Source organism: Bufo bufo, chromosome 8 (genome assembly GCF_905171765.1).
Source record: "Bufo bufo chromosome 8, aBufBuf1.1, whole genome shotgun sequence".
In the NCBI taxonomy this organism is placed as follows: domain Eukaryota; kingdom Metazoa; phylum Chordata; class Amphibia; order Anura; family Bufonidae; genus Bufo; species Bufo bufo.
In genome coordinates, this window is record NC_053396.1 from 26,386,003 (window position 1) to 26,412,652 (window position 26,650).

Consider the following 26,650-nt stretch of genomic DNA (forward strand, 5'->3'; position numbering starts at 1 on the left):
ATTGGAGGATCCACCTGGCCGACCTATTGTGTCGGGCAGGGGAACGGTGTTCAACCCCCTTTCAGTGTTTCTTGATAAGTTACTTCAGTCTCAACGCGACCGCGGCTCCTTCCTATGTCAAAGATACGGGCCATTTTCTTACTAAGTTGCGTCAGTTACAGTTACTTGCACAGTTGTTGCTCGTGAGTTTTGATGTTGTCTCTCTTTACACATCCATAGATCATGTTTACAGATTAAATGTCGTCGATGTGGCCCTGGCCGGCACGGGGCTCTCCAGGGGAGCTGGCCAATTTGCCCTTCACCTATTGGAGGTGGTCCTGAGGAGGAATTTTTTCCTCTTTGGGGACACCTTCTATCAACAGAAGAGGGGTGTGGCCATGGGGTCCAATGTGGCCATGACCTACGCTAACATCTTCATGGCCGAGGTGGAGGACAGATTGGTCTACCAATCCCCTTTCTTTGGTGGAGTCCTGTGCTGGTGGCGCTACATCGACGACATTATCATGGTCTGGAGTGGCACTACAGATGAACTGGACAGTTTTCATCCCCATTTGAATATGGGCATTCCTGGTTTACAGTTCACTGTTACAGTATCAGAGAAAGAACTACAATTTATTGATGTATTGGTCTATGTGATTGATGGGGAGATCAGGACTGATCTCTATCAGAAGCCTACTGATGGGAACAACCTACTTATACATGACAGCTATCATACTCGACGTATGGTTGACTCCTTACCATGGAGCCAACTTTTACGCGTGAGAAGAATTGTTTCTGATGATAACGACTTCTCTAAGAGAACAGATGAGATGTGTAATACATTTATAGAAAGAGGTTACCCTAGGAAACTTCTGAGGAGAACAAGGGAGAAGGTTTTGTTGGTTGATAGGGAGTCCACACTCGACCGATCGTCTCGCAATGAAACCGGTGAAAGAATTCCATTTGTGTCTGTATATGGATGTGATAGTGGTCATATTGCCAAAATTTTGAGGAAGGAGTGGCATATCTTGCAGAGGGGGTTGCCTGAGATTATGGAATGTAAAGTTCCCCCGATAATGGCATATAAAAGAAATAGTAATTTACGTGACAAATTAGTAAAAACAGATGTTGGAGGGTCACGTGAAGGTGGACAGATGTATTTGGCCCCCAGGAAGAAAGGCTCTTTTCCATGTCTATCCTGTTGTAATTGCAGCAGTATCATGAAGGGAGATACATTTTCACATCCATATAGTGGCAAAATATTCCGGATTAATGAATTCTTCACCTGTAGATCCAAGTACGTTGTGTATATGATCCAATGTCCCTGTAGTCTCATATACGTGGGGGAGACCACGATGGAGATCAGGAAACGGACAATAAACACAAGAGTACAATTAGGAAGAAGATGTTGGACAAACCAGTGTCGAGGCATTTCGTCGAGTGGGGACATTCTATCAACCAGCTTCGGTTCTGGGTCATTGATGTAGTGGGGACACTTAAAAGAGGTGGTGATAAGGACAAAATATTAAGGAAAAAAGAACTCAAATGGATTTACACTCTAAGATCACTGCAGCCTTATGGACTCAATTTGAAGTTCAATGTTGCAGGGATCGATTAGATTACTCCTCTACGTATACACGTATAGACTTTACATACTCTTCTATACATATGTAGTAGTTGATTTTAATGGTTTTTATTATAATTGTCCCCTGAGATAGACTTTATGTTGGTTTCTATCTATTTGTATTGGATAACATCTTATGTTTATTTTTGAGGTTATGGAGGGTGATTGCACCACAGAATGCCACAATGGTCATTCTAGTTGTGATAATTACATTGATTGTGCACATTTTCCCTTGTTTATGAGGGATTTGGAGGCACTCAGTATATAGCAGGCGCTGTGTCCTAGGGACGTCGGGCGAGTGGGAGGAATGAGCGGCAGATCAGGTAACCGAGACGAAGTTTAGCGATGCGGAGGCATGAACATGTGATCGCGAGCGTGATATCGCTAATTCCCGCGATGCTGGACTCACATGCAATGTTGCCATGAACACGCAGGAACACTTTGTATCCTGACATGCGCGGTAGCGCTGGACGGACGCCAACAGGCAGCTGGAAATGTACCGTGACATTCCGTCATGTCAATTCCTGTGAGGTGAGATCCCAGGTGCAATCGCTAAATATGCAAAGCAAGCATTGAGATCTTTGTCCAATGAGATGTTTTCAGGATAGTAGGTATTTACCCACACACCAATGATTGGAGAGGATTGTTGGGGGCGGTATATGTGTATTACTATTTATATGTGGAATTAATTGATTTGTATTGTATGCTTGACAAAGGCTGAGGAAAGCCGAAACATTGCATTGTCTGGTTGCACATATGCTTTGAAGTACCAATAAAGGAGATCGCTGGAGATGCTGCTGCAATACCTTTTTTTCTGCAACTATCCTGAGGATAGGTCATCAATAAAAATAGCTTGGACTACCCCTTTAAGGCAGCATTTTAATGCCCATACTATGGCAACATGACCTAGATCTGTGATGGCTAACCTCCGGCACTCCAGCTGTGGTAAAACTACGACTCCCAAGATGCCCCCTTGCTTGGCTGTTCTCACAACTCCATAGAAATGATGCTGGGAGTTGTAGTTTCACAACAGCTGGAGTGCCGGAGCTTACCCATCACTGAACTAGATCCTCCAGTTCAGTTGTACTATGGTGGTCCAGGTTTGGTCACTAGAGCATTCACAGTAGTCTGCATTTCCAGTTTTCTGCAGCTTACCTGTGTAGACTGAGACTGAGTCAACAGAGTCATTTCAGTATCATTAGAGGACTGTGGATTTAATTACAGCTCTTTTATACTGTGTGATGCCTAGATACCAGAAACATAGATCAGGTTCTGTATGCAGCTTCACTGACACTCCAGGGTCTGGAGGGGAGGGTCTGTATTTTTGTAGACTATTTTAGTAAACTGAAACTTTTCGGGCAATTCGGATCCTATATTGTAGCTTCCATGACACACACATACTCTGTATGTGCCAAAAAAGAAGGAAGCGCCTATCTCCAATATGACCACCCACAGGGGAGCTTTTAAAAATAAATATAAAAAAATAAATAGGACCATGGAGAATGTCACCAGGAAATCCACTTTCTGGCACAATGCCCCTTGTAGGGCTAGCTGAACTGAATGTTATGATGGCTTCTGGACAAAAAAGGTACTTTTTTTATGCAGATGAGCCGTTAAGTGCACCAAGGGCGGGCCTAAGCCACTCTGTGTACTCTCTTTCTCCTCCTGCTTCCTCTGCCAGCCCCTCCTTCTCCTTCTTGAGCGACAGAGCCAATCGAGATGACTTGCAGAAAGGGGCTGGCTGTCACGGTCCCTCAGGTGACTGATGCCAGGAAATCAAGGGGATTGGCTGAGCGTGGAGGAATCTAACAGCCTCCTTGATTTCTCTTGATTCAGTGTTGATAGGGTTAATGACCACTTCCCTTTTCGCAGCTGTTACTCAGTGGTCATCACTTCTACCCTTTATAGTCTCACCCCACCCTTGTGACTATGCGGTTGATAGCTTCATTTGGGTTTGGCTGAGCTGGTGTGAGATCCTACCTGGTGTTCCTGTTCTTCCATCTCTACAGAAGTTAAGTGTTCCGTTTGTTTCTATTTGTTATATTCCCTGTTGTATTTGGGTCTGAGACAGAGACTTCCATTCGTCCATCAGGGGAGGAATGGGTTGTCTCTGGTCCTATACTTATTCCAGGGCCTTATAGGGAAATCAGGGCCTAGGTATCCTGCTTATGAATATTCCTACCTTCAAGGTCTATTCATATTGATATTTAGTCAGGGCCCTTATTAAGGTTGTCTAGGAGGTGACCTGTTTCTTCCCTAGGCCTGGGCCCAGTTACTGTTCCCCATCCCTCCTGTGTTCAGTGTGGAGTTTCCCCCACACACTGATCGTGACACTGGCAGAGGAAGCAGGAAGAACAAGGATGCACCGATCGTCTTGGGACCACGCTTAGTGCACTTAACTGCTCATTTGCATATGGATTGAAAGTACTTTTTCTCCAGAATGAAGCAACCGATCACTAAGTGTAAGTTATCATTACAGTCAGCTGAGCTAGTCTACAATGATGTAACAGTCAATTTCTTTGGCGGCAGACTCCATTACAACATAAGATACATTCCTTTTAACTGGTGGCAGTATACACCCTTACCATATAATTCAGTGTAGACATCTTGTCATGGCTGACTCCTTGGCATGCATCTTCTGTCTGAAAATAAATTTAAAGAAAATAGTCACATGTGCAATGCTCAGTGACTTTGACTAGACCGAGATCATCTTTGAAAGTGTGAACATTAGCGATCCCATTGATTTGGTTTCTCCCCCAATAATACATATCTAAAAGGGCCTTTTACATGGGCTAATGATCGCAACGTTAGGAACACTTGTTTGACTGACCGTCTAAATGCCCCAATGTCAGCAGATTGGATCTTCTACGCTCGCTGGTCTTCTGGTGTAAACAGGGGATGTGCTGCTAAATGAGGACGAACAATCACAGTAACAATCCCCTTGTAGTTTTGATTGGCCCCTGTAAAGGCTGTTTAAACAAATGGTGATCACCTTATTTTACCATCGATCAGCGCTCATAAGTGGCTCCAAATTGAGCCTTCTAAAAGGATCCAACTTGTGGACAGTGTAAGATTTCCATTCATTAACAGCAAACAGACATATTGAAGAACTGAAAGGAATGGATCATATAAAGTAATTATATTTATGTGTATGTTATATTTTCATTATACAATTATTCCACTTTATTTACATAAGACTGGACAATTCCTTTAAACCCTTCAGTACCAAGCACTTTTCACCTTAAATCCCAGGCAGATTTTTGCAAATCTGACATGTATCACTTGATGTGGTAATAACTCTGGCATGCTTTTACTTATTCGAGCAATTCTGAGATTGTTTTCTCGAGACATATTGTACTACATGTTAGTGATAAATCTGAGTAAATATGTTTTACCTTTATTAATTAAAAAAAAAAATCCCAAATGTACAGAAAATCTGGAAAAATTTGCAATTTTCGAAATCTTAATTTCTCTACGTTTAAGGCCGATATCAATATCATTTTGTAAATGTAATTTTAATTTTTGTAGGATGTTAGAAAGCTTAGAATTTTAAAAGCAATTTGCAAAACCCACTTGTTTAAAGGGATTCTGTCATCAGAATTTAGGCCTATAACCTAAACATATGGCGACTTGGCGAGGTCCCTACTAATACACAGAATCCTAAAGTGACCTTATCAAATGCGCCTGTGGCTCTATAATCATATAAAACAGGTTTATATAACCTGTCACTCACGTCAAAATGTGTCCAAGGGGACGTCTCACGATGCAGGGTGCCCGGCTGCAGCCATCTCCTTTCGGTGCCCAGCGCCGCATTCTGAATTGAAATCTCCACCCTCCCATTAGAGCCGCCTACCTCAGTTCATCGCCGCCTCTCTAACGTCCGCTCTTCTCAGCCAGATCCCGCGCGTGCGCACTAGGTATAACCTGATGCGCCCGTGCGGACTCCTGGCAGCGGCCTCGTTATGTGAAGTACGCATGCGCCGGCCGGCGCACTTCGCTAGAACCTGCCTTGGCCGCCCGATTACAGCCTACAGTCATCCAACCTCCTACAGCCGGGTGCAAAGCTGTTCGGGTCGCACAGGCTGCATTTCTTCAGACGCTCCCTTCAGATCTTATTCTATTAAATAAGGTATATTAGGTATATTATAAGCAATAAACAACACTGCTGAATAATTAGACTTTTATATATATATATATATATATATATATATATATCGAATTAAAAGGGCAATATTGGCAAAACTACAAATAGATATATATATAAATCTAATGGACACAATGGGGAAACTATTCATATAAATAATTATATATATACACTGCTCAAAAAAATAAAGGGAACACTTAAACAACACAATGTAACTCCAAGTCAATCACACTTCTGTGAAATCAAACTGTCCACTTAGGAAGCAACACTGAGTGACAATCAATTTCACATGCTGTTGTGCAAATGGGATAGACAACAGGTGGAAATTATAGGCAATTAGCAAGACACCCCCAATAAAGGAGTGGTTCTGCAGGTGGTAACTACAGACCACTTCTCAGTTCCTATGCTTCCTGGCTGATGTTTTGGTCACTTTTGAATGCTGGCGGTGCTTTCACTCTAGTAGTAGCATGAGACGGAGTCTACAACCCACACAAGTGGCTCAGGTAGTGCAGCTTATCCAGGATGGCACATCAATGCGAGCTGTGGCAAGAAGGTTTGCTGTGTCTGTCAGCGTAGTGTCCAGAGCATGGAGGCGCTACCAGGAGACAGGCTAGTACATCAGGAGACGTGGAGGAGGCCGTAGGAGGGCAACAACCCAGCAGCAGGACCGCTACCGCCGCCTTTGTGCAAGGAGGAACAGGAGGAGCACTGCCAGAGCCCTGCAAAATGACCTCCAGCAGGCCACAAATGTGCATGTGTCTGCTCAAACGGTCAGAAACAGACTCCATGAGGGTGATATGAGGGCCCGACGTCCACAGGTGGGGGTTGTGCTTACAGCCCAACACCGTGCAGGACGTTTGGCATTTGCCAGAGAACACCAAGATTGGCAAATTCGCCACTGGCGCCCTGTGCTCTTCACAGATGAAAGCAGGTTCACACTGAGCACATGTGACAGACGTGACAGAGTCTGGAGACGCCGTGGAGAACGTTCTGCTGCCTGCAACATCCTCCAGCATGACCGGTTTGGCATTGGGTCAGTAATGGTGTGGGGTGGCATTTCTTTGGAGGGCCGCACAGCCCTCCATGTGCTCGCCAGAGGTAGCCTGACTGCCATTAGGTACCGAGATGAGATTCTCAGACCCCTTGTGAGACCATATGCTGGTGCGGTTGGCCCTGGGTTCCTCCTAATGCAAGGCAATGCTAGACCTCATGTGGCTGGAGTGTGTCAGCAGTTCCTGCAAGACGAAGGCATTGATGCTATGGACTGGCCCGCCCGTTCCCCAGACCTGAATCCAATTGAGCACATATGGGACATCATGTCTCGCTCTATCCACCAACGTCACGTTGCACCACAGACTGTCCAGGAGTTGGCAGATGCTTTAGTCCAGGTCTGGGAGGAGATCCCTCAGGAGACCGTCCGCCACCCCATCAGGAGCATGCACAGGCGTTGTAGGGAGGTCATACAGGCACGTGGAGGCCACACACACTACTGAGCCTCATTTTGACTTGTTTTAAGGACATTACATCAAAGTTGGATCAGCCTGTAGTGTGTTTTTCCACTTTAATTTTTTTTTGAAATATAGTTTTTTTATTGTTTTTCTCCCAGTCCAAAAAAGTAACAATTTGACATCATACCATTGCATACATGAAGATGACTTTGACATAGATAGATCAGCATGTTACATCTCTGGAATATTAACATAAATTAACATAATGTAACATTTCCCCCCTTCCCCCCACCCTTCCCAGCATCAGCTTAAGCGCCATACCTGGCTTCACATTACTATATAAGTTCTTGGTAATACCTATGTCACTTTCAAAACTCCCAGTCTATCCTTTAGGTCTTCTAGCATATACCACTCTGTCAATTTAAAAGGAGACATAATCCGGTTGTGTTCTCCTTGATCAATATGACCCAGAATAAATTTGCGCCATGTTAAATATAATTTTTTCCCTCTAACCTCTTTTTGTTGTATCGCTTCCAGCCATTCTAGATGAAATACACGTCTGAGACGCGAGGTGACCATAGAAACAGAGGGGATCTGAGATTGAAGCCATAGACTTAACAAACATTTTTTGGCCCCTAGCACAATCTTGTGCTCCAGTGGCGAAAGAGATGCCGTTGTGTAGCAATCGGACTGGTCCTCCTTATTGTATTGGACATGTAAGATCACCATTGCAGGAGTGATTTCCGTCTCGTTCCTACCACACTTTTTCAGAAGATCCGAGACTCCATCCCAATATGACTTCAATCTCGGACAGCTCCATAATCCATGGTATAGATCTGATCTAGGAGAATCACATTTTGGGCATGCTACCAATCTGTCTTGTCTTGTACATGCATTTGGGACATCAAAACCATATAATGCGTGATGCAAAATTTTGAAGTGGGTCTCACGCCAATTTTCATCTGGAACAGCCTGATGTAACGCCCCTATGCCTGCCCAAACCAACTGATGCACATCTTTAACCTCCAATAGTATTTCCCACTTCCTAAACATTTTCTTGGGGTCAATTCTCTCCCATTTATTTCTTAAGGATTGATAAAGTAGTGAAATTGTCGGTCTAACTTTTAACCGCAGGAGTCTGTCAAATTCATTTGCACTCCATTCTTTTGTTAGATCCTTACACAGTCCTTTGCCATAGGACATAAGTTGCATGTACGATAGAAAAGTTAGACCTTGCAATCCCCACCTCTCCTTCATTTCCTCCTGCGTTTTCCATCTGGGTTCTGTCTCATGGAATAAATCACCCATTTTCCTTATCCCTTTACTTAACCATATTGCTATACCTTTGCTATTCCTTCCTGGCTCAAAACTAGGATTGGCTGCAATTGGGAGATGTTTAGATATTCGATAGGGCAAATCATACATCTTCCTCAGAATTTTCCATACTATAATAGTATCTCTTAATAATAATGACTTTTTAATTGATCCCGGTAGGTTAGGTATATTAGTATGTAATAATGCCATCAGGTCCCAAGGTTTTGCTAACTGCTTCTCCAAGCTGAGATTTGTATAATAAGAAGTCTGATTTGCCCAATCTAATATGTATCTGCTATTACACGCAATATTATAACCCCTAACGTCCGGAAAGTTGATTCCCCCTACCTCCCTTCTCAATTTCAGTTTGCCCAGAGCAATTCTCGGTCTCTTGCTTTGCCATATAAACCGCACAAATTTGCTTTCCAGTAATTTGACATCATCATGTCTTAGTAACAATGGAATAGTCTGCATTGGATATAATAATCTAGCGACTCCCATCATCTTCACCAAGCAGCATCTTCCCATCAGGGAGAGGGGCAGACCTTGCCATCTATCCAGATCGGCTCCTATGCGGGACAGTAACGGTGGGAAATTTAATTGGTATAAAGAGTGTGGGTCCCTCCCTATTTTCACCCCAAGGTATGTTATGCTAGACTTGGCTATACTAATTCCTTGATCCCTTTTTACCTTTTGTAAGATATTATTCATGGGCACCAAAGGTAGGAGTTCACATTTGGAAATATTAACCTTATAACCTGAGTAGCTTCCGAAAGCCTCTAAAGCCTCGAATACAACTGGGATGTGCTCCCCCGGTCTGGCCAAAAATAAAACCACATCATCGGCAAAGAGCGCCGCCTTCACTTGTTTAGTTCCTACCTCAACACCCGTGTATAAATCTGACGAGCAAAGAAGCCGCGATAGGGGCTCAAGCGCTAGGTTGAAAAGCAAGGGAGAAAGCGGGCACCCCTGTCTTGTACCCTTTTCCAATTTAAACGGTTTGGAAAGATAGCCCTGGGTGTATACCCTTGCTTTTGGGTTATTGTATAAATTTGTAATAAATGTCCTAAAAGCCTCTTCAAATCCCAATCTGTCCAGTACCGCCTCCAGCCATGCCCACCTTACGTTATCAAAAGCTTTTTCTGCGTCTAAGGTGAGCATGGCTGGATGTTCCCCTGGCTGAGGGTCATTCCTAACCCTATCTAGAACTGCTAAAACTGTCCGAATATTTTTGACCGCTGAACGGCCCTGGACAAACCCCACTTGTTCATCACCTATCAAAGATGGTAAAAAAGAAGCTAGCCTGTCCGCAACGATTTTTGATAGGATCTTTGTGTCTACGTTTATTAGGGATATAGGTCTATACGAACTAGGCATAAGGGGGTCTTTCCCTGGTTTAGGCAGGAGTTTAATGTAAGATACATTGTCTTTATCTGGATGGGATTTGCCCTTCAATACATCATTATAAAGCTGTACCATTATTGGGGAGATCTGCGCGATTAATATCTTAAAATATTCTCCCGTGAAGCCATCAGGCCCTGGAGCTTTTGCGTTCTTCAGACCCCTGATGACCAGCTGGAGTTCCTCCACGGTCACATCCGCGTTCAATTTCAGAAGCTGTTCCGATGTCACCGTGGGCAACTCCACCCTATCTAAGAGAGTATCCACTAGTGATGTTGAGGAATGATCTTTATATAATGCCTCATAATATTGGCCTACTATCTCGCTAATGCCTGCCGGGTCAATGACTACCTTCCCTTCAACGTTTTTTAGACAGGATATATATTGAGGCTTTCTCCGTCCTTTTGCTAAATTGGCTAGCAAGCGGCCCGCTTTATTACCATAACGGTATAATTTGGCTTCAAATTGGGTTTGTCTGAGAGATTCTTTATGTTTTTCACTAACTTCAAAGGCCTGGCGTGCCTCTACCCATTTTGCCTTATTATCCACTGTAGGCATTTCAGTGAATTGCCTGTACATTTGTCTTACTCTATTGCTTGCTCTTTCTAGTGACTCGCTTTTTTCCTGCTAAAGATGTAGCTCATGATGCGCCCCCTCAAGACCGCCTTTGACGTTTGCCAGAAGAGCTCTGGCTTGTCCATGTGAACCTGATTATCCTCTTTATATTCTTCCCACCAGCCTATTAACTTATTCTGAAAATCCTCATTTCCCAACAGACCAGAAGGAAATCTCCACAGATAGTCTGAGCCCTTTGCGAAAGTGTCCCTCAAGTTCAGGGTTACCGGAGCATGGTCTGATACAATAATGTCCCCCACCTCAGCATGTTCCACCAACCCAGATAAAGAGCCCTGTATAAAAATGTAATCAATACGTGACCAGGAGTTTTGAGCATGAGAGTAGAAGGAATACTCCCTGTCATCTGGATGAAGCTGCCTCCAAGGATCCATCAGACCCACTGACTCTATCACCTGTCCCAAAACTGCGTCGTGAGCTACTGTAGTTCTGCCTCCTTTCGACTCAGTCTTCCTGTCCTCCTGCCCTACCATAACTGAGTTGAAGTCTCCTCCCACTATTAGGTTTGAGGTCTTGTCTAGTAGTAATTTACTTTCCAGCACCCTGAAAAATTGTGAGCTATTGGCGTTCGGACCATATACATTGAAAACAGTGTATTCCATATTTTGGACCTTTATCGATACTTTGACCCACCTCCCTTTGTCATCAGCTTCTGAACCCAGCAAGGTAAAGTTGAAAGCCTTGTTGAACAGAATCAGGACCCCCGCTTTCCGCTCTGAGGAGGACGAGCCTATCACCTGGCCCACCCATAATTTTTGCATCCTACCGAAATCCCCTGCTGTTAGGTGAGTTTCCTGGAGTAGTGCTATATCAGGCTTTAATTTTTTAAGATGGCGGAGGATCATCCATCTCTTCTGCGGAGAGCGGAGGCCCTTCACATTCCAACTAACTATTTTCATATTTAATAATAACTACAAAGCTTGATTTCCTCATGGCTAGGATAGTGACTGGATAAACATAGCTTATTACCAAGATACTCCCAGGATAGGCGCCGGCTGATGCATAGAAATAAACATGAACATTATCACATACATTTTTGTAAACTACCCCCCTCCCCCCCCCTCCCCATTAGGAACCAACCTGTCATTATGACACATATTACCTACTTAACAGCCTCCTTCCTTATTCCTGACTTCCCTTTTTCTGGGCTGCAGTACTCAAACACCTGTCCCCCATACTTTATACTATCCTGACCGCAGTGCTTTCTAAATCATATAACCATGCAATCACTTTGGCTAGACTATAGATTTCCCTTCTGCGTATATTCCCGCTACCACTGCGCAGGTTAACCCATGTCCACATTTTGTTGCTGGTAGAAAAAGGAAAAATAAAAAGAAATGGGCTATCAACAGCTCATAACGAAACTTAGCATAGCTACCAGCAGCGTCCACTTTATCTTGACCAAGAGTCCCTTCTTCTTGCAGGACGAGGTCCTCTCTTATCAGCCGGGACCACCTCCCAATCTCTTCCCCGTCTATCTGTGGGGGGTGAGCGTCTCCACTCCGGGCTCCTTGCGATCTCCCTGCTCCGTTGTCGTTGTCTTGGCGACCTCCCTCTGCGTCGCGTCTCACCTTCGAAGTTATTATCACGCAAGAATTCCTCCGCAGCTCCCGGATCTTGGAACGTTTTGACCTCGCCGTCCGCACTTGAGATTTTAAATATTGCCGGATACAATATTTGGAACCGTATCTGTTGCTTGTACAGCTCAGAACAGACCATGCTGAATTCACGCCTCTTTTTTGCCACCATTGCAGAATAGTCGGCGAACAATAGTAAGGTATGTCCTCTGACCTTTAGTGGACCTCTGCGGGCCCTAAAAGCTCTTAGAATGGCTTCCTTGTCATTATAATCTAGGAACCGCATAATGACTTGTCGCGGTCTAGACTGAAGGTTTTGTGAAATATTGCGATTTTGTGCTTGAAAGTCCATGGCAGGGCCTACTCTGTGGACCCTCTCCACTATATGTCTGCCATTCAGGTTTAAGGCTTGAGGCAACTCTACCTCACAGATTTCTTTCAAGGCAGGCTGCTTAATGCTTTCTGGTAGGCCCACTATTCTTAAATTATTCCGCCTGGACCTATTTTCCAGGTCCTCCAGGCGGTCTTTCAGCACGATATTCTGTTTAAAAAGATCTTGAGCTTCGTGGGTATATCTGGTCACATCATCCTCCATCGCTGAAACCCTTTGCTCCAGCTCCTCTATGCTTGCCTCATGTCTTGCCACCGTGCTATGCAGTTCATGCAGGGACTGTGTGAGGGTCTTGGCTAGAGTTTCTCTGATATCTGGGGCTAGGTATTTAGCTACTTCGATAGCCAGAGTCTTGTAGTCTATGCTACTCAGCTCCCCAGTGAGCTTGCTGCCACTTTCCACCACCTCTGTGACCTCTTGGGTCGCGATCGGGGAGTGAGGGCGGGTATCCGCCATCTTGTCCAGCACGGCACTTGCGGTCTTTTTTGTCCCGCTCACCACTTGTCGTCTGCCGCTCCTCAGTAAATACCGATCCATGGACCGTCGGCCGCCGCTCAGTGAGATCCCCCAGATGACTTTTGGGGTCCCTTATTGTTCTCTATTTCGGAGCGCAGGTGAAGTTACAGGGACAGGCGCCGGAGCTCACTCACTCCGCGTCCTGCATCCCAGCGCCGGAACCGGAAGTCTCCACTTTAATTTTGAGTGTGACTCCAAATCCAGACCTCCATGGGTTGAAAAATTTTATTTCCATTTTTTAATTTTTGTGTGATTTTGTTGTCAGCACATTCAACTATGTAAATAACAAAGTATTTCAGAAGAATATTTAATTAATTCAGATCTAGGATGTGTTATTTTTGTGTTCCCTTTATTTTTTTGAGCACTGTATATTGGCTTCCTTATAATTACTATGCCCATGCTGAACTGAATATAATAATATATATTGATAGAATATATAATAAAAATTGGACCCTTGTTGCTGTGTTTATACATATTTATTGTGGATTATACACATATTCTGTCCATATATATGTGCCAATATCTTTTCAACTGGCACTATCATTATTTTCCTCATTTTAAAATATATATATAATTATTTATATGAATAGTCTCCCCATTGTGTCCATTAGATTTATATACAGTACAGACCAAAAGTTTGGACACACCTTCTCATTCAAAGAGTTTTCTTTATTTTCATGACTATGAAGGCATCAAAACTATGAATTAACACATGTGGAATTATATATAACAATCAAGTGTGAAACAACTGAAAATATGTCATATTCTAGGTTCTTCAAAGTAGCCACCTTTTGCTTTGATTACTGCTTTGCACACTCTTGGCATTCTCTTGATGAGCTTCAAGAGGTAGTCCCCTGAAATGGTCTTCCAACAGTCTTGAAGGAGTTCCCAGAGATGCTTAGCACTTGTTGGCCCTTTTGCCTTCACTCTGCGGTCCAGCTCACCGCAAACCATCTCGATTGGGTTCAGGTCCGGTGACTGTGGAGGCCAGGTCATCTGGCACAGCACCCCATCACTCTCCTTCATGGTCAAATAGCCCTTACTTTCAAAGTTTTCCCAATTTTTCGGCTGACTGACTGACCTTCATTTCTTAAAGTAATGATGGCCACTCGTTTTTCTTTACTTAGCTGCTTTTTTCTTACCATAATACAAATTCTAACAGTCTATTCAGTAGGACTATCAGGTGTGTATCCACCTGACTTCTCCTCAACGCAACTGATGGTCCCAACCCTATTTATAAGGCAAGAAATCCCACTTATTAAACCTGACAGGGCACACCTGTGAAGTGAAAACCATTTCAGGGGACTACCTCTTGAAGCTCATCAAGAGAATGCCAAGAGTGTGCAAAGCAGTAATCAAAGCAAAAGGTGGCTACTTTGAAGAACCTATAATATGACATATTTTCAGTTGTTTCACACTTGTTTGTTATGTATATAATTCCACATGCGTTAATTCATAGTTTTGATGCCTTCAGTGTGAATCTACAATTTTCATAGTCATGAAAATAAAGAAAACTCTTTGAATGAGAAGGTGTGTCCAAACTTTTGGTCTGTACTGTATATCTATTAGTAGTTTTGCCAATATTGCCCTTTTAATTCGATATATAAATATAAAGATATATATAAATTCTAATTATTCAGCAGTGTTGTTTATTGCTTATAATATACCTAATATACCTTATTGAATAGAATAAGATCTGAAGGGAGCGTCTGAAGAAATGCAGCCTGTGCGATCCGAACCTCCGAACACCTTTGCACCTGGCTGTAGGAGGTTGGATGGCTGTAGGCTGTAATCGGGCGGCCAAGGCAGGTTCTAGCGAAGTGCACCGGCCGGCGCATGCGCACTTCGCATAACGAGGCCGCTGCCAGGAGTCCGCACGGGCACATCAGGTTATACCTAGTGCGCACGCGCGCGATCTAGCTGAGGAGAGCGGACGTTAGAGAGGCGGCGATGAACTGAGGTAGGCGGCTCTAATGGAAGGGAAGGCGGAGATTTCAATTCAGAAGGCGGCGCTGCTCAATGAAAGGAGATGGCTGCAGCCGGGCACCCTGCATCGTGAGACGTCCCCTTGGACACATTTTGACATGAGTGACAGGTTATATAAACCTGTTTTATATGATTATAGAGCCACAGGCGCATTTGATAAGGTCACTTTAGGATTCTGTGTATTAGTAGGGACCTCGCCATATGTTTAGGTTATAGGCCTAAATTCTGATGACAGAATGCCTTTAAGGACCAGTTCAGTTATGAAGTCACTTTGTGGAACTTACATGGTGGAAACCACCCATAAATGACCCCATTTTAGAAACTACATCACTCAAGTTATTCAAAACTGATTTTACAAACTTTGTTAACCCTTTAGGTGTTCAACAAGAATTAAAGATTTTTTTTTTTCAAAAAGTTCATATTTTTTTTTGCAGATTTTCAATTTTATCAATTTTTTCCTGGGGCTAACAGCCAAACAAAACTCAATATTTATTATCTGATTCCACAGCAGAAACACCCCATATGTGGTTGTAAACTGTTGTATGGGCACAAAGATGGGCTCAGAAGAGAAAGAGCACCATATAACAGCCAGGAACAGCCAGACCCCTGCTGCTGATCAAGTGGGCGTAGCTCCTGCACCGCCTGATCAGAGCGCTGTACGTATACGGCACTGGTATCCTACAGGTTAAAAGAGTATTCCCTTCTCAGACATTTATAGCAAATCGCTATGCCATCAATTGTGCTGGTCCCACAAGCTCCTATCTACATAACAGGCCCAGGGGCGGATTGGCCATAGTCCCTACAGGGAAATTCTCTCGGTGGGCTAATGCCCAGAGGGCCATCCAAGCCCTCCTCTCTGCTACTGGGAGCATCAGTTACTCATGTGCCTGGCCAGTGGCTGCAGGTACCCCTCCTGAATTTAATTGTATCGCTGTCCATAGGATACTGCGACAGGGTATGGAAGCCTATGGCTCCCTGTCCTGCTGTTCATCTTCATAGGCCACTATAGGGGACACAGGCCTGGTCATTACTAGAGGGCGTTCAGACAGAATACTGAAGGTAGAGCTATGTTGGTGCTGTGGCCCCACCTCAACTCCTAGGGCCCTTGCTCCTTATCCTAATTAGAGACAACTGGAGGAGGACAGAACATGGAAGCTATTTAGGGCCACCACAGATGGACAGCTTCTGAGGAGGCATTGTGATATTGCTGACCCCACCTACTTGTGTTGGCTCTGTCTGTTTGTGTTGCCCTGCCGGGTCAATTTGGAACCCCCTTAAACATGGGGGGCCACTTTTTAATGTTTTTTTTTCCAAGGCGAATTTAAATTCCCAGTCCGCCCCTGTAGAGACTTTCCGAAGTGAAGGAAGTGCAGCTGTGGATATGTGACCACTATGGGAGTTATGAACATACCTGAATGTTGGCTTGGCTATTTTTGGAACTCTCATAACAATGAACCCACTCGGACATCCTACCGTTATGCCATCAATGTCTCAGATAAGAATACCCCTTTAATTATTAACAAACCAAACCCATGACTTGATGTATTTTATCTAATTTCTAACCTTGCTTTGATTGTTTTTGGACTTCATGACCTCCGACACCAGAGCCGTCTTCTCTTCTTTGTCGCCCTTTGTCATTTTTTTGAGAAAACTCAGCTTCTTGGATAACCCTGTCCACTGGTAAAGGACTACTTTTTTGTGCTTCTTTAGTGGAGGCCACTTGCCTCCAGGTGGTTGTTCCTCATCAGCATCTTCGTCGATTGACAGGAGGTTGATGGTCTCAGATGTTCTGTTCATGGTTTCCATCACTGACCATATTATTGTCATACTGGATGTCTTGCTTCTCATCCCAAGCTATGAAGTCTGGGGTTTCTGGCTGGTGGAGAGATGTATTACTTCCGTGTTGATCCTCGTGTCTCATGAAACGAGGGGAGCAGTCCCAGCTTCTACCTTTTTTTAGCATTTTCGGTGTCTCCAACAAGGGTTTAGCAATTATATTTTTTCGCAACGAATGATGATGGTGAAAAAGTCTCTGGAAATAAATAAAGAGTAATGAACAAAGAGCACCAGGGTCTCCTCAAACAGCTGATCGTGGGGGTGCTGAGAGTCAGATCTCGACAATCTGATCCTAATGGCTTATCCCAAGGATAGGTCATCAATATCAAAACCCCAGAAAACCCCTTTAAAGTGTTAATGGTGGCAACCAGCTGTTACACTGCAGTGAATGAGATTTACCATTTCAGGACATCTTTGCTTTTTCGGAAGACCCAGCATGTAATTTAGCTGTCGATTTCACATGTGCTAATGGGATGCAGATTACATTCCTAGATTTAGAACGTGGGTGTCACAGTAATCATCTCATCACCGCTGGTTCAGGTCCCGGCACCACAGCAAACAGCTGATTTTGATGGTGAAAGCCTTGTCAGGCCAAAAATATAGTGTTACACCATGTATGGACATCCAAATAATGGAACGACATCTTACTTCAGGGCGAGAGTTGCTCTACGTAGAAAGAGGTAACCCTTAATACGACAGCAAAATGCAGTGATAGAGCATATGGACAGGGGTTGTCCTCATGAGATGATCCTTTAAACAGTAATAGTCCAGCTTTCTGTCGCACCATCATCGCACCTAAAACTGATTTCACGTGGTTGTAACTAGGTATGAGCGAATTTCATATTTTGAAATTTGTTTTCGGTTCGGGTTGTGTTATAATGTGAATTGCGTTATTGATTCCGTTACCACGGACCAAAACGCAATTCCATGACGGAATGCCTTTAGAGGCATTGCGTTATTCATTCCGTCATAATAGAAGTTTATGGCCTGCATAACGGATCCGTCCGGTTTACGTTATGCTGGAGTCCTCTCCTGCATAACGTAAACCGGACGGATCCGTTATGCAGGCCATCCACTTCTATCACGACAGAATGAATAACAGAATGCCTCTAAAGGCATTCCGTCATGGAATTGCGTTTTGGTCCGTGGTAACGGAATCAATAACGCAATTCACATTATACCACAACCCGAACCGAAAACAAATGTCAAAATCTGAAATTCGCTCATACCTAGTTGTAACGTATTTCTCATCCCTATCACTGCTTCATCATTCTCATACACCTTGGTGGTGCAGTGGCATCATACTGATGACCTACTACCCTCAGCACAGGTCATCAGTACCAGATCAGCGGGGGTCCGACACCTTAAAACTGAGGATCGGTGGGGGTCCAACACCGACACCCCGCCAACAGATCATCCTGAGGACAGATCATCATTATTGTGCCAATGCACAACCCCTTTAACGCTTTCTTGTCATGGTTGTGCAGATGATGGGGGAGTGGGGGTCTAGCGTTAAGTGGGGTCCCAAGTGCTTCGACTCCATAGATAGAACATTTATCACCTATCCAAATACTGCCCTTTTTTATTAGGAGCAGTTATAATAATCTCTATGCACTTTATCTATACATACATGGAATGTCTCTATATGCTTTGGGGGTCATTTATCAAACTGGCTTAGTTGCCCATAGCAACTAATCAGATTCCACCTTTCATTTTCTAAAGGAGCTGTGAAAAATGAAAGGTGGTATCTGATTGGTTGCTATGGGCAACTAAGCCAGTTCTACTTTACACCAATTTAATAAATCTCCCTCTTTATCTATATGTACATGTAATGCCATTATGTATTTTATCTGTAGATGCATGTAATCTATGTCCTTTATCTATACATACATGTAATCTAGGTACTTTATCTGTACATACATGTAATCTATGTACTTAATCTGTACATGCATGTAATCTATGTCCCTTATCTGTACATGCATGTAATCTATGTCCCTTATCTGTACATGCATGTAATCGATTATCTATGTCCTTTATATGTACATACATGCAATCTATGTACGGTATCACGTATCCCATGTAGTCGTTGCCAGTTTCTCCAGTATAATTTTTCAGTTTAACCTCCTCCCGTCACCCTAACGGTAGCGGCTAAACACCAGACACGAAACGGACCTTCTGACGTCACACTATCACGTGACATTTCTAGGTCACATGGGTCGGCAGCCAGCGCGCGCTTCTATTACAGTGCTGCTACCATTACAGTAGGAAAGTTAGGCATGGCTGCTCTGCGCACCAGCGTCTTTAGCACTAACAGGGGAGAGTGTCTGCCTGAGAGGTACATGTGAAGCCTGGGGGCTGACAATTCTATGAGGTGTGAGGGGGGACTGTCCTGTGGGATTGTATAATGGAGGGGGCGCTGCCATGTGGGATGGGGGGGACTACGGTGTGAGATTGTATGATGGGGGGCTGCTGTGTGGGATTGTATGATGGGGGGCTGCTGTGTGGGATTGTATGATGGGGGGGCTGCCATGTGGGATGGAGGGACTACGGTGTGAGATTGTATGATGGGGGGCTTCTGTGTGGGATTGTATGATGGGGGGGGCTGCTGTGTGGGATTGTATGATGGGGGGGGCTGCTGTGTGGGATTGTATCATGGGGCTGACATGTGGGATGGGGGGGATTATGGTGTGAGATTGTATGATGGGGGGCTGCCATGTGGGATGGAGGGACTACGTTGTGAGATTGTATGATGGGGGGCTGCCATGTGGGATGGGGGGACTACGGTGTGAGATTGTATGATGGGGGGCTGCTGTGTGGGATTGTATGATGGGGGGGCTGCTGTGTGGGATTGTATCATGGGGCTGACATGTGGGATGGGGGGGATTATGGTGTGAGATTGTATGATGGGGGGCTGCCATGTGGGATGGGGGGACTACGTTGTGAGATTGTATGATGGGGGGCTGCCATGTGGGATGGGGGGACTACGGTGTGAGATTGTATGATGGGGGGGCTGCCATGTGGGATGGGGGGGACTGCCGTGTGGGATTGTATGATGGGGTGGGCTGCTGTGTGGGATTGTATGATGGGGGGCTGCCATGGGGGGGGACTACGGAGTGGGATTGTATGATGGGGGGCTGACATGTGGGATGGGGGGGACTACGGTGTGAGATTGTATGATGGGGGGTTACCGTGTGAGATTGTATGATGGGGCTGACATGTGGGATGGGGGGGACTACGGTGTGAGATTGTATGATGGGGGGGGCTGCCTTGTGGCATTGTATTCTTGGGGGGGTTGTATAATATTGTATGCGGGGGCCCCGTTTAATCTTGTATGCGGGGGGCCCCATTTAATATTGTATGCGGGGAGCCCCGTTTAATATTGTATGCGGGGAGCCCCGTTTAATATTGTATGCGGGGAGCCCCGTTTATTATTGTATGCAGGGGGCCCCATTTAATATTGTATGCAGGGGGCCCCATTTAATATTGTATGCGGGGGGCCCCATTTAATATTGTATGCAAGGGGGGGCCGTATAATATTGTATGCAGGGGGGGGCCCCGTATAATATTGTATGCAGGGGGGGCTCCGTATAATATTGTATGCAGGGGGGGCCCCGTATAATATTGTATGCAGGGGGGGCCCCGTATAATATTGTATGCAGGGGGGCCCCGTATAATATTGCATGCAGGGGGCGGGCATTGTAATATTGTGCAGAGAGGGGGCCGAGTAATATTGGATGCAGGGGGGGTGCTGTGTGATTTGGTATGTGGGGGGGGCAGTGTGATTTTGTTTGCGGGCTGCTATCTGGGGAGGCCACGTTGTATGTCACATGTTTTACTAAATAGAACAGGTTTTCATCTTCTCCGCACCTGATATTTATTCTTATATATTTTCTACTGTACAAGTCGAAGTGAAAGCTGCAGGTTTTACTGTTTTTAATAAAAACTTATTGTTGAACCCAAAAAAAATGTATTCTATATTTTTATGTTCATTTCTCTATTTTTTAAATTAATTATTTTTTATTGCAGTTCTTCTGTATTCTTGGCGCTTGTAGCTGTTTAATTCAAAACTTGGGAGTAATACTGTACAGTGATTCGTCTCTGTACAGTCTTAGAATGTATGGGCTCCGAGGAGCCGAAGTAAGTTATTCACGAAGTTGCGCGAGACTCCATTGAATAACTCAGGTAGTTGATTTTTAAAGTGGAAAAACACTTTAAAACTTTAATCAGAACTCTGCTTCGGTTCAGAGGTTCTAGACGGGACCGAAGCCGAGTTCGGTTTCAAGTTTTAAATTGTTTTTCGACTTTAAAAATCAACTACCTGAGTTATTCAGTGGTGTCTCGCGCAACTTCATGAATAACTAACTTCGGCTCCTCGGAGCCCATACATTCTAAGACTGTACATAGATTAATCACTGTACAGTATTAATCCGAAGTTTTAAACAAAGCGACTTCGGATGAAGCCTCCAACGCTCACTGCCCTTGACACCAACAATGGCCTAACAGACGCACACATTACCGCCCTGATGATCTGTGAGGAGCAGCATTTACTGCTACAAGGGGACTCCCTGTACAATGCTTTAACCCCTTTCTGACCACCCAACGTAAATATACAGTCCTAATCAAAAGTTTAAGACCACTTGAAAAATGGCAAAAAATCATATTTAGCATGGCTGGATCTTAACAAGGTTCCAAGTAGAGCTTCAACATGCAACAAGAAGTAATGGGAGTGAGACAAAACATTTTTTGAGCATTCAATTTAATGAAAACAATGAATAAACTGAAACAGGCTGTTTTTCAGCTGATCAAAAGTTTAGGACCACACCTCCAAAAAAACAAACTAACCCTTCCCCCCCCCCAAAAAACAGAAATCCAACTTTCAAACATGAACTCAGTAATGAGTAGCTCCGCCGTTATTGTTTATCACTTCAAAAATTCGTTTCGGCATGCTTGATGCAAGCGTTTCCATGAGGTGAGTGGGAACATTTCTCCAAGTGGTGAAGACGGCCACACGAAGGCCATCTACTGTCTGGAACTGTTGTCCATTTTTGTAAACTTCCCTTGCCATCCATCCCTAAAGGTTCTCAATTGGATTTAGATCAGGGGAACACGCAGGATGGGCCAAAAGAGTGATGTTATTCTCCTGGAAGAAGTCCCTTGTCCTGCGGGCATTGTGTACTGTAGCGTTGTCCTGTTGAAAAACCCAGTCGTTACCACACAGACGAGGGCCCTCAGTCATGAGGAATGCTCTCTGCAACATCTGGACATAGCCAGCGGCCGTTTGACGCCCCTGCACTTCCTGAAGCTCCATTGTTTGAAGGAAAAAGCACCCCAAACCATTATGGCGCCCCCTCGACTGTGCCGCGTAGAAAACATCTCAGGTGGGATCTGCTTGTCATGCCAGTAATGTTGGAAACCATCAGGACATTCAAGGTTAAATTTTTTCTCATCAGAGAATAAAACTTTCTTCCACCTTTGAATGTCCCATGTTTGGTGCTCTCTTGCAAAGTCCAAACGAGCAGTTCTGTGGCGTTCAAGGAGACGAGATCTTTGAAAACGTTTTTTGTTTTTGAAGCCCTTCAGTCTCAGATGCCGTCGGATGGTAATGGGGCTGCAGTCTGCACCAGTAAGGGCCTTAATTTGGGTCGAGGATCGTCCAGTGTCTTGACGGACAGCCAATTGGATCCTCCGGCTCAGTACGGATGACATTTTTGGGGGTTTTCCACTTGACTTTTTTGTTCCATAACCCTCAGGATCATTTAAGACATTCCAAATGACTGTCTTCCTGCGTCCCACCTCAGCAGCGATGGCGCGCTGTGAGAGACCCTGCTTATGCAGTTCAACAACCCGACCACGTTCAAAAAGGGAGAGTTTTTTTGCCTTTGCCATCACAACGTGTGACTACCTGACAGAAAATGACAATGAATCCACATCTTTGCACAGATTTGGCCTTTTAAAGGCATGTGGTCCTAAAATTTGGATCAGCTGAAAAACAGCCTGTTTCAGTTTATTCGCTATTTTTAATTAATTGAATGCTCAAAAAATGTTTTGTCTCACTCCCATTTCTTCTTGTTGCATGTTGAAGCTCTACTTGGAACCTTGTTAACCACTTCAGCCCCCAGTGCTTAAACACCCTGAAAGACCAGGCCACTTTTTACACTTCTGACCTACACTACTTTCACCGTTTATTGCTCGGTCATGCAACTTACCACCCAAATGAATTTTACCTTCTTTTCTTCTCACTAATAGAGCTTTCATTTGGTGGTATTTTATTGCTGCTGACATTTTTACTTTTTTTGTTATTAATCGAAATTTAACGATTTTTTTGCAAAAAAATGACATTTTTCACTTTCAGTTGTAAAATTTTGCAAAAAAAAACGAGATCCATATAGAAATTTTGCTCTAAATTTATAGTTCTACATGTCTTTGATAAAAAAAAAAATGTTTGGGTAAAAAAAAAAATGGTTTGGGTAAAAGTTATAGCGTTTACAAACTATGGTACAAAAATGTGAATTTCCGCTTTTTGAAGCAGCTCTGACTTTCTGAGCACCTGTCATGTTTCCTGAGGTTCTACAATGGCCAGACAGTACAAACACCCCACAAATGACCCCATTTCGGAAAGTACACACCCTAAGGTATTCGCTGATGGGCATAGTGAGTTCATAGAACTTTTTATTTTTTGTCACAAGTTAGCGGAAAATGATGATTTTTTTTTTTTTTTTTTTTCTTACAAAGTCTCATATTCCACTAACTTGTGACAAAAAATAAAAACTTCTATGAACTCACTATGCCCATCACGAAATACCTTGGGGTCTCTTCTTTCCAAAATGGGGTCACTTGTGGGGTAGTTATACTGCCCTGGCATTCTAGGGGCCCTAATGTGTGGTAAGGAGTTTGAAATCAAATTCTGTAAAAAATGACCTGTGAAATTCGAAAGGTGCTCTTTGGAATATGGGCCCCTTTGCCCACCTAGGCTGCAAAAAAGTGTCACACATCTGGTATCTCTGTATTCAGGAGAAGTTGAGGAATGTGTTTTGGGGTGTCTTTTTACATATACCCATGCTGGGTGAGATAAATATCTTGGTCAAATGCCAACTTTGTATAAAAAAATGGGAAAAGTTGTCTTTTGCCAAGATATTTCTCTCACCCAGCATGGGTATATGTAAAAAGACACCCCAAAACACATTCCCCACCTTCTCCTGAGTACGGCAATACCAGATGTGTGACACTTTTTTGCAGCCTAGGTGGGCAAAGGGGCCCATATTCCAAAGAGCACCTTTCGGATTTCACAGGTCATTTTTTACAGAATTTGATTTCAAACTCCTTACCACACATTTGGGCCCCTAGAATGCCAGGGCAGTATAACTACCCCACAAGTGACCCTATTTTGGAAAGAAGACACCCCAAGGTATTCGCTGATGGGCATAGTGAGTTCATGGAAGTTTTTATTTTTTGTCACAAGTTAGTGGAATATGAGACTTTGTATGAAAAAAAAAAAAAAAAAATCAGCATTTTCCACTAACTTGTGACAAAAAATAAAAAATTCTAGGAACTCGCCATGCCCCTCACGGAATACCTTGGGGTGTCTTCTTTCCAAAATGGGGTCACTTGTGGGGTAGTTATACTGCCCTGGCATTTTCCAGGGGCCCTAATGTGTGGTAAGTAGGTAAATGACCTGTGAAATCCTAAAGGTGCTCTTTGGAATATGGGCCCCTTTGCCCACCTAGGCTGCAAAAAAGTGTCACACATGTGGTATCGCCGTATTCAGGAGAAGTTGGGGAATGTGTTTTGGGGTGTCATTTTACATATACCCTTGCTGGGTGAGAGAAATATCTTGGCAAAAGACAACTTTTCCCATTTTTTTATACAAAGTTGGCATTTGACCAAGATATTTCTCTCACCCAGCATGGGTATATGTAAAATGACACCCCAAAACACATTCCTCAACTTCTCCTGAGTACGGCGATACCAGATGTGTGACACTTTTTTGCAGCCTAGATGCGCAAAGGTGCCCAAATTCCTTTTAGGAGGGCATTTTTAGACATTTGGACACCAGACTTCTTCTCACGCTTTGGGGCCCCTAGAATGCCAGGGCAGTATAAATACCCCACATGTGACCCCATTTTGGAAAGAAGACACCCCAAGGTATTCAATGAGGGGCATGGCGAGTTCATAGAAAAAAATTTTTTTTGGCACAAGTTAGCGGAAATTGATATTTTTAATTTTTTTCTCACAAAGTCTCCCGTTCCGCTAACTTGGGACAAAAATTTCAATCTTTCATGGACTCAATATGCCCCTCACGGAATACCTGGGGGTGTCTTCTTTCCGAAATGGGGTCACATGTGGGGTATTTATACTGCCCTGGCATTCTAGGGGCCCTAAAGCGTGAGAAGAAGTCTGGAATATAAATGTCTAAAAAATTTTACGCATTTGGATTCCGTGAGGGGTATGGTGAGTTCATGTGAGATTTTATTTTTTGACACAAGTTAGTGGAATATGAGACTTTGTAAGAAAAAAAAAAAAAAATTCCGCTAACTTGGGCCAAAAAAATGTCTGAATGGAGCCTTACAGAGGGGTGATCAATGACAGGGGGGGTGATCAATGACAGGGGGGTGATCAATGACAGGGGGGGTGATCAATGACAGGGGGTTGATCAATGACAGGGGGGTGATCAGGGAGTCTATATGGGGTGATAACCACAGTCATTGATCACGCCCGTGTAAGGCTTCATTCAGACGTCCGTATGCGTTTTGCGGATCCGATCCATCTATCAGTGGATCCGTAAAAATCATGCGGACATCTGAATGGAGCTTTACAGGGGGGTAATCAATGACAGGGGGGTGATCAGGGAGTCTATATGGGGTGATCACCACAGTCATTGATCATGCCCCTGTAAGGCTTCATTCAGACGTCCGGATGCGTTTTGCGGATCCGATCCATCTATCAGTGGATCCGTAAAAATCATGCGGACGTCTGAATGGAGCTTTACAGGGGGTTGATCAATGACAGGGGTGTAATCAATGACAGGGGGGTGATCAGGGAGTCTATATGGGGTGATAACCACAGTCATTGATCACGCCCCTGTAAGGCTTCATTCAGATGTCCGTATGTGTTTTGCGGATCCGATCCATCTATCAGTGCATCCGTAAAAATCATGCGGACATCTGAATGGAGCTTTAGAGGGGGGTAATCAATGACAGGGGGGTGATCACCACAGTCATTGATCATGCCCCTGTAAGGCTTCATTCAGACGTCCGGATGCGTTTTGCGGATCGGATCCATCTATCAGTGCATCCGTAAAAATCATGCGGACATCTGAATGGAGCTTTACAGGGGGGTGATCAGGGAGTCTATATGGGGTGATCACCACAGTCATTGATCATGCCCCTGTAAGGCTTCATTCAGACGTCCGGATGCGTTTTGCGGATCCGATCCATCTATCAGTGCATCCGTAAAAATCATGCGGACATCTGAATGGAGCTTTACAGGGGGGTGATCAGGGAGTCTATATGGGGTGATCACCACAGTCATTGATCACGCCCCTGTAAGGCTTCATTCAGACGTCCGGATGCGTTTTGCGGATCCGATCCATCTATCAGTGGATCCGTAAAAATCATGCGGACGTCTGAATGGAGCTTTACAGGGGGGTAATCAATGACAGGGGTGTAATCAATGACAGGGGGGTGATCAGGGAGTCTATATGGGGTGATCACCACAGTCATTGATCACGCCCCTGTAAGGCTTCATTCAGACGTCCGGATGCGTTTTGCGGATCCGATCCATCTATCAGTGGATCCGTAAAAA